General features: G+C 36.1%; 1 protein-coding gene across 1 annotated transcript in view; it reads right to left on the bottom strand.

Annotated features, from left to right (window-relative positions):
- LYST (lysosomal trafficking regulator) overlaps positions 1-9,522 on the bottom strand; it is a 260,804-nt gene extending 251,282 nt beyond the window's left edge. Inside the window, exon 1 of the mRNA XM_044674577.1 lies at positions 9,390-9,522. The gene's annotated coding sequence lies outside the window, so the exon portion shown is untranslated. The remainder of the gene's footprint in view (positions 1-9,389) is intronic.
- Between the last annotated feature and the right edge of the window lie 664 nt (positions 9,523-10,186).

The following is a 10,186-nucleotide window of genomic DNA, read 5'->3' as shown; positions in this document are numbered from 1 at the left end:
GCAACCATTGCTTTGCTAGAAAATGATTGCAAAAGTGCAAACACCTTTTTAATTTCTAAATAAAGATGCCCTTGGGGAAAAAATTCAGTAGAAACAAGATGATTTTATAATATAAATTTAAAATAAATATATATATATATACATATATATATATATATTTGACTAGACAGGTCAGACCAGATCAAGACAATCAGATAAGAAGAGGATTAAAATATCAGAGAAGTACCATAAATTATACCAATAAAACCTCACTGGATTTATACCCAGAAGTCATTAATCATGAATATATTTTATGAATTGATTGCCCATTCAAGCAAGCAAAACTGCTAATAACAAAGAGAATATTATATTTACTATATTTTAACTTAGTATTCAAGTCAAATTCAGGAGTAATTGTGTTCTTAAAACAATGAACATAATTATACTTTTATTCTTAAAGCAATTAACCTCTTAATAAACAAAAGCACTAATAAGCATTTTATTATGACAAACTAAACAGTGATCAGATTAATTCCAAAATTTAGAATGCTAGGAAGGTTCTTTAAAAACTCAAAATAATTAAATTATTATTCTTATGGCAAAAGACAATGAAACAAAACAAATTAACTGAAAACTGCCTATCTATCCCTTAAGGAAGTGTAAATAAAGTGGAAAGAACATTTCAGGAGGCTTGAGTTCTCGGCTCAGTAATTCCATTAACTAGCTGTGTTAACTTTCAACAAGTTAAAAAAAAACACCAACAACAACTTTCTGGGACTCAGTTTCCACATCTGCAAAATAGAAATAAAGCCACTTAAATATTTAAATATTATCATCCCCCAGAGAATTATTCTAAATGTGAAATATTGTATAAGGTATTATTATTCCTGAAAGGCATTTTGACATAATAGACAGAGAGAATAGGCTTTGGAGATCAAGGAAGAACAAGTTTCAAGTCCCACCTCTGCCTCTCTTTTATATGTATATAGAAATACATGCACACATATATGAATGTACATGCACATATGTTTAAATGCCTGAATTTCCCTTTTTTGTGCATATGCACACATGTATGTGTAAATATGAAAGAGTATTATGAATACATGTGCATGGATGCATACACACATACACATGCACTGGCTTCATGACTGGGAAAGTGACTTACCACCAGGTAACTGCCTAAAGTGCATTGGTAGGGGAAGTTTCCTCATCAAGGAGTTCCCTATGCCAATGACATCATAGGTCCTATCCCCCTATTCTATTACTGTTAGCACTGATAATGTCTATGAATAATAATAGCTAGCATTTACATAGCACCTACTATATGCCAAGTACTTTACAAATATTATATCATTTGATCCTCACAAGAACACTGGGAGGTAGATGCTATTATTATTCTCATTTTACAATTGAGGAAACTGAGGCAGACAAGTTAAGTGGCTTGCCCAAGGTCACACAGCTAGTAAGTAACTGAAGCTGGGCATAAATTCAGGTCTTCCTGGCTTTAAGCACAAGTTAGCCACTGAGCCATCTATCTAACTACCCTCAAATGTTAATGATACACAGTTGTATGGATATGTGTGAAGCACTTAGCTAAGCATTAAAGATACAAAGAAAGGCAAAAAACCAACCAACAAAAACAAATGCCAGTTCCAGCTAACAAGGAACTCACTGTCTAAAGGAGGAGATGACATACAAACAAGATATATACAAGGTAAAATGGAGAATTGTTGGTAAAATAATCTCAGAGGGAAGGCATATCTGATTTAAGGAGGAATAAAAAGGTCTTCTTGTAGAAGGTGGGTCTTTTAAGGAGCCAGGAAGCAGAAATGAGGAGAAGAATTCTAGGAATAAGGACAGCTTCTGAAAATGTAGAGTCCAGAAGTGAAGAAATGTATTCAAGGAACTGCAGGGAGGCCACTTTCACTGGGTCAAAAAGAATATGTAGGGGACTAAGACTGGAAAGGTAGGAAGAGGCCAGGTTATGACGGCTCTAAAAGCCAAACACAGGATTTATAAGGAGTCACTGGAGTTTAATGAATAGAGATGACATGCTCAAACCTTGGGGAGACAGACTTGAGGTAGGAAGACCAACCAAAAGGCTACTACAGTTGTTCTAACCCAATGTGGTGAGTCTGCAGAAAAATGGGTGCAGTGTCAAAGGAGATAAAGGCAAATATAAAAAGGAAATGAAGGTAAAATTACAGAACTTAGCACTTGACTGAATAGCAGGGCAGGGTGAGAAAATGCTAAGTGGAGAATGACCCCAAGCTTGTGAGACTAGGTAACTAGGAGGCTGGTGTTACTCTCTCAATAATAACAGAAATGTCAGAAAAAGGGAGAGTTTGGGGGGAAAATATTAATTCAGTTTTGGACATTTTGAGTTTCGTGTTTACAAGACATCCAATTTGAGGATGTCCAGGAAGTAGTCAGAGATGCAAATACTGGAAGTCAGGAGAGGAGAGGTCAATATGGCTAAATAAACAGATATGAGAATCATTTACATAAAAAATCCATGGAAGCTGGTGAGATTACAAAGTGAAAGTGTATAGAACTTTGAAGAAGAGAGCCCAGAACAGAGACTTGTCCCACTCATAGTTAACAAAAGGGACCAGGATAAAGATCTAGTAAATGAGGCCAACAAGTGATCAGAAGGCAGAAGGAGAACCAGAAGAGCACTGTCATGGATCAAGAGTACTAAAAAGAGAGTGATCAGGGGGCAGCTCAGTGGATTGAGAGCCAGGGCTAGAGACCGGAGGTCCTAGGTTCAAATCTGGCCTCAGACATTTTCCAGCTGTGTGTCCCTGAGCAAGTCACTTAACCCCCCATTGCCTAGCCCTTACCACTCTTCTGCCTTGGAGTCAATTACTCCAAGACGAAGGTATGGGTTAAAAAAAAGAGAGAGTGTGTGATCAACAGTGTCAAAGGCTGTAGAGAGAAGTCAAGAAGGCTAAGAACTGAGAAAAGACCACAAAATATGCATATCACATACATGAATACACAATTTCCACAGAATCTTGAATCATACTTGCACAATTGATGATTTTTTTGACCAGAAAATTCAAGAAAATCATAAAAGCCTTAGGTCAAAAAAAAAGGATTTTTCTTTGAGTGTATTCAACCTTAGCAAAACAAAGACAAAATAGGAAAGATGCTCAGAGAAAGGAGGGAAAAAATCATCAATCTCAAAACTTAGAGTGAGAGGTAATATGTAATTTTAGGTTCTAGCTTAGCATAACTTGTAATTTTTGAAGCAAGGTTTGTTAAAGATTATCACTTGTTCTAGAATAGTGCAATGATTTCAAGCCTAAAGATCTGTAGTTTCCAGAATCAACCTTTTTATCTTCTTTTAGAAAACTGGGGCATTTATTTATCTCTACTCTTTCTCCTATCTTCTACAATTCCTCAAAGATTAACCAAAGCAATTAATTGTATTTGCAGGTTCTTTTATGAGTAGCAGTGAACTTGAAACCAAAAGTTATAGTTTTAAGTTCCAGCTCACTTTAGTAATTGCAAGGTTTAACAAGTGACTCTCTTATTTTCCCATTCATCTCACAATGTTGTTGAAAGGAGTAAATGAGATGATATACATAAAAGCTCTTTGCAACCATAAGGATTTTCATAAATGTATTTATTAATTTGGGGAGGAGGTCCCAAACCCCTAATTTTAGTAGCACAGAGAACTCTCAGTGAGAAAATCCCCTCTTCCAAAGCAAATCAAAAACTGTTCTGCAATTTATAGAGTTGCCTAGGGCATTGAAAGGTCAATTGCCCAAAATTAGTCAGGATGTATCAGAAGAAGACCTTGAACCTAGGGCATCCTGCCTTCATGCCAATAAGTAATATTATTATTACTATAAAGTATGAATTGTTATTAATTTGTCCAGATTTTTAAATTTTTTGATCAGTATTTTTTTTAACCCAGTAATTTCTGAATATATCTCTACTCTTCCTGCTCTACTTACTGAATCATCTCTTATAACAAAAATTTACAAAGAGAAAAAGTTCAGCAAAAGAAAACACATCAATCATATCTTATAGTAGAGTTAATATTCCACACTGATAACCCCTTGCTACTGTAAAGGGAGGGAGGTACACTTTCTCAATTTCACTCAAGGGCAAAGTCTAGTCATTATAATTTTATTTTGTTGTTTTTTTATATTTATATTGTTATTGTTCTTGTGTATACTGTTTTCCTTGTTCTACTTGTGTATCAGTTATGCCTTCTCATCTTCTTGTATATCCATCATTATAACATATTTCATTAGTCATATACAACAATTTATTTAGCTCTTCTTTAATCAATGAGTACCTACTTTGTTTTGCTACCATAAAAAGTGCAGCTATGAATCTTAGTGAATAGAGGGTCTTTCTGCCTGACTTCCTTGGCAAATCTCTAGCAATGGGATCTCTGAATCAATGGGAATGGTCATATTCTTAGAACAAATCCAACTTGAACCAGAATGTGTTAGTGTGTCTATCTTCTTACAGCCCCTCCAGGAATGATTTTTCTCATTTTTGTCATCTTTTTATCATCTTTACCAGTTTGCTAAGTGTGAAATAAAATATTAAGAGTTGTTTAGAATTTCATTTATTTTAATTTTAGTGGTCTGGAACAATCTTTCAGAAGTTTGTTAAAAGTTTGACCACTTACTTTTTGAGAATGATTCTTGGTTTTAAATGCTCATATTGCTTCCATACATATTTCGGTTATCAAAGAATAAGCTTAGAGATTTTACTTAGAGAGACTGGGTGTTCTCTTACCATCTCCTTATTTACCCTACCAAAAATATTGTAAAATAAGTGACTATCTTCTTAGATAATTTTTATTCAACTTTTGGGAAATTAAAATGATCATATTTGAAACATTAGTATTTGTCTCTACAAAAAAATCTTCTCTTGAATTCTTCTGGGTAAGTGTTGAATGTTATTCAGTATTTCTAAGTTGTTCTAGCTTAAGGCTATTTCCATAATTCAAGATCAGTGATCTCAATGTGAAAAATAAAAAATGATCCAAGCCAGTTCATTCTGTACAATTATTATCTATAACCTCCCCCCCATCTAATGTGCTTCATAAATTTCTTGACATTGCATGGATACACAGGGTGCATGTAGACTACCTATTAGTTATCCATTTTTTCCTTTATTTATCCTTTATACTCCTACTCCTGTGCAATTTCTCATTTGTAATGTGTTGCTGCCTGCTCGTATGTACTATATGACTCTTCTCAAATTCAGTTCCTCAGTCTATGTATGCTGCAATTCATAACCAAAGATCACCAGAATAATACTGGTGTTAAAAAAGACGGGCCTTTGTTTGAGGGACAAGTCTGGGATTGTCAAAAGAACTGTTATTCTTCCAAAAACAATTCCGTCCACTTCTATTTCTTCTGTTCAATTCTAGACCCAGATGAGTGTTGTTTGCTACATCCATCTCAGATATATATTCTGATGGGTGGTCATTCAACTGTATATTATATACTGGCTATTAGTCATTCTTTATCCACTTAGTTTTTTATCTGTGAATAAGGAAAATCAGGAAAAACTTTCTTACCAATTAAAACTGTCCAAAAGCAAAATAGACTACATAGATTCCTCTACATTGAAGGTCTTCAAATAGACACTACATGACCATTTATCTAGATTAAGTGGGGGATTTCTTTCAGGTTGGACTAGACAGTTGCTAAGGTCCCTTCCAACTATAAAACAAACAATAAGATCAACGGGATTTTGTGTACTCCATATCTTTCAGTTAACTAGATAACTAAAGATGTGGTCTGCTGCAGAATATATCATCTTAGAAAGAAAGACTGCTGGTCCTTTTTCATATCTTCATCAAGAGATGCTCTCAATGTCTATGAAGATATTCTCATAAAACTTTTGAATGGGAAAAACTGGCATATAGTTCAATAGTTGGTCCCCTATTTGGAGTAATATGAATAATCAAGATTTTTCCATGTCTTTGCTTTCCTCCCCCTTTTTAGCTACTTTGAGAATTGATATACCCTCAAAACTGTGTCAATTCCTCTCCGTGTAAATTAGTCTAGTTCATCTTGTCTTCCTATCCCTTTTCTTCAGTGCCATCCCACTCCTCATTCAGGAGATCTAAGGCAGTAATATTAGAGTCCAAAAGCATTAGTTCTACTATTAATCAACATGTATTTGTCAAGGCACTGTTCTAAGGAATGAGAATACAAATACAAAAAAGATTCTACTTTCCCTCAAAGATATTATTCTAGGAAGACAACACATAAAAGGAAACTGTGAAAGGAAAGGGGGCCCAGCTTAGGGCATGACAGAGAACTCCAGCAGAGTGCAATGAGATGATAAATGAGGTGTGACTTTCAGGGCTGATGTGATCTTGCAGGATGAAGTTCCTGAGTGAAGCGTTATGGAGGAGTCCAAAGGAATGTAGCCATATGGGAAATGAAGTTTTTAATAAAAATCAACTTTTTAAAAACTTAATTTTGGTCTTAAAATGCAGCTATTAGTGAAGATAAATACCTGTAAAAATCACAAGAGATTAATGAGAAAGCAAGGTCCTATATAAACCAAATTATTTCTATCAGCATTTTTTGGAATAGCAAATAACAAGAAACAAAGTAGTTGCCCATTGAATAGGAAATGACTAAACAACTTTGATTTTGGTACATAAGAAACAGAATATTACTAAGAAACTATAAGTATATAGAAGCATAGGAAGACATATTATAAACAATGTGCAAGTAGGCAAAACAAATAAAATATGTAATGATTACAATGTAAATGAAAAAAACACCACCACAAATACTCAAAACTTAATACTGGAGGTAGCTAGGTGATTCAGTGGATTGAGAGTCAGGCTAGAGATGGGAGGTCCTAGGTTCAAATCTGAACTGAGACATTTCCTAACTGAGTGACATTGAGAAAGTCAATTAATTCCCACTGCCTGTTCTGCCCCAGAACAATACACAATATTGATTCTAAGACAAAAGGTGGGAGTTTTTTATTTTAAAAAAGAAAATTGAATGCTGTGAAAGTACTACCAAACTTGGCTGCAAAAAAAAGAGATATGAGAAGGAAAGTATTCTCTGAAGAGGTGAGATAGGGTTATGGAACAGTAGACCAAAACTACACATAACTGATTTTTCAGATGTTAGTTTTATAGAATTGATTTCTCTTTTTTAATACTCCATTCAAAGAGATAGTTCCCTGAAAGGGGGTAAGCAGAAAATTAAATTTTGGGAAAAGTTAGTGATGTGCCAAAAAAAAAAAAAAAAAGATAGAAATAAAATGTATCCCCAAAAAACCTGACCACAATTCAATTTAAGTTAGTAAGCTGAGATGTTAACATGTTTAATGATATGTACTTTAGTTTAAACTTTGCTTTAAAATATTAGCCTCTTTATCATTTTCTACATTATAATGGGCAAAGACACATAATGACTTACTTTGATCTTTTACAGGACAAATTTTGTGTTCCCAAATAGAATTATAACAAAAATTTGTACAGAATTAAAAAAAAAATCCATATACTTATTTCAAATAACATTCCATGAAACAAAATGGACCATACTCCATTACGATTCTCTAGAATTGATATAAATAAGCCATTATTAATTGCTAGCACTCATTTATACATGTACTCATACTTTTGTTAAGTGGATAGGTGAAGCCAAAATGTTGTGACAAGCAATAAATGACTTCTGAAGCCTATGACAAAATAAACAATTTCAAAGCAAAAACAACAACAAAATAACCTGGAAAACCTAGAAATAATTTAGACAAAATTGAATAAAAGGAAGATGCTCAAAAAAATAATTTATATATGCTTGTGTGTATATAATGAGTACAATACAGTATAATTTTCTTTATCGCAAGTGTCATCTTGAAAAACTTAAAAGTTAGCAGTTTTTCATGTTTGTGTTGACAAATTGTACAAAATTAAAATACTGGAGAGATAATCTGGTTTAATCCAAAATGAAACATAGCAAATACACAGAGTATGGCAGGAAATTTGAAGAAAATGAGTATTTCTGGATTAAATGCTGTGATTATACAATAGCCACATAACAACAAGCTATGTGTCAATACTATCAATTACTTGCAAGAACTGAGACAGAGAGAAGAAAGTAGAGCCAGGAACATATGTTCAATAATTATAATAATACAAATGTTAAGACTTAAAAACAGTTGAATTTAGATAAATTGCAATTTCCAATTTGGTCTCAAAAAACAAAGACTGAAACACTTCTCATCCCTGAAAGGGGGTTGGGGAGGGAGGAGGGTTTAAGGTAATAAAATTTTGCTTATCTTGAGGTTAAGTTCAATTTAACTGTTTTTCTAAGAGGTACTTGGGGAATAGATACCAGTAAAAACCTTAAAAAATACTAAGTCAACTAAAGATTATAGTTATCCTTCTGTGGTTGGGCTCTTAATGACCCCATTTAGGGTTTTCTAGGCAAGATACTAGAGTGGTTTGCCATTTACTCTCTAGCTCATTTTACAGATAAGGAACTGAGGCAAACAGAGTTGATTTCTCTAGGGTCATAATGCTAGTGTCTGAAGTCACATTTGAACTCAGGTCTTCCTGACTCCAGCCCTGATTCTCTCCATTGTGCCACCTAGCTGCCAGCTAGAGGCTGTTTTTTGCCTTTCTTTGTTGATCACCAACCCATAGCACAGATCAGTGCTTATTTAATGTTAGAGGACTGACTAAAGCTCTTCAAAACATTACAGAAATAATCCTGGAAGGTGTTACTAAATTACTTTCCTAAAAAAAGAGCCAAGAGTCATTGGCTGAATTAGCAAAAAAGTATTCTGGGTGTAAAAGTTCAAGGAAAGATAAAATCATTCATAAAAATTAAGACCAGATAGGTGACAGAAAAAAATTGTGGACCATAAGTGAAGAGACTTGGCTTCTATTCTGACTATAATAGTAAATAGCTGTGTGAACTTAAACAAAAATATTAATAATGAGAATTCACATTTGCAAAGAGCTTTCTTCACAACCCTCCTATAAGAGCCACAACCTCTACTCTGTCTTAGTTTCCTCATCTGCAAAAACTGAAGAAGCTGGAAAAAGTGATAGCTAAAAGCCTTTCAAACTCTACAAATATATATTTACAAGAAGAAAGCCCACTCAGTTGTGTTACCAATTTGTTAACTGGCCAAGGCATGCCAAATGTCAATCTTTCAATTCCCTACAAATTTCCAGTCTGCTTTAAAAAAAAAATGCGTCCAATATTAAGTTTTCTTACTTGGAGAACACTAGAAATGGTTTAACACAAGTGACAATCCAGCCTGGAAAACGCTTCTCACGGTGACAATTAAGATTGGGAAACACTTCTCAAAAACAGTTTGTTTTTTTTTTCCTTTTGGAAAGAATCACTTTTCAGAGAGAGTTTTTCCTTTGGAAACTCCACCCTTACCCTCCAGCCCACGCAGTCCAAGACCTTCTCGGGTAATAGTTCTGTTCTTTTGGCTAGACCCGCAGCATCTCAATACCCGTGGCTCCCAATACTCCCCAAGAGAATGGAGATTCCCTTGGGCAATACCAGGGCAGAAGGCAGGGATGCAGCCTTGTGCCAAGGCCAAGGTTGGTCACACGGCAGTGGGAGAAGAGGGAAGGGAGATGACAGGTATAGATGAGATCCTGCTGGAAAAGGGAGAAGAGAAAGGGGAGGCGGGGTGAGTGACCCGCCTGGCTTAGGGTCAGGGTGAGGTATTCCGTCGCCCTCCCGTCCCAGCCACACACAGGGTTTCCCAAGAGGGTTATTAAGGAAGGATGCTTGACCTCCCCCCAAAATGCAAACCACCCGAAAAATAAAGGAACCAAAGTGAGCTGTAAATTCCACCTCCTCCCCTGCAAATATGAAAACAAACGAATGCCCGGGTGGCAGCTGCAGCGGCTGCAACGCAAAGAAAACCAAGCTAGAGCCGACCAAAGCCACAGGGGTTTGTGCGCCCCACGCTGTCCGGGCACTTAACGTCCAAAGGAGGCTCCGCGTTGGCAAGAGGACGCCCTTCCCACGCGGGGTCTCCTGCTGGTTCCAGTGGAGCTCGGGCCGGGCCCGCCGCGCGCAGCTCCAGCCCCAGAACCCATCCCAACCCCATAGAGCTAGAGGCGCCCAGTCTGACACGCCGGGGACTCCAAGGATGGGGGCCTGCACAGCGGCTTTTACCTGCGCCTGCCGCTGCTGCCGCCGCCGCTGCCACACGCTCCCCC

This window comes from Gracilinanus agilis, chromosome 4 (assembly GCF_016433145.1).
Source record: "Gracilinanus agilis isolate LMUSP501 chromosome 4, AgileGrace, whole genome shotgun sequence".
Taxonomy (NCBI): Eukaryota; Metazoa; Chordata; class Mammalia; order Didelphimorphia; family Didelphidae; genus Gracilinanus; species Gracilinanus agilis.
Note: the sequence above shows the minus strand (reverse complement) of the source record. Positions and strands in the feature narration are given on the sequence as shown.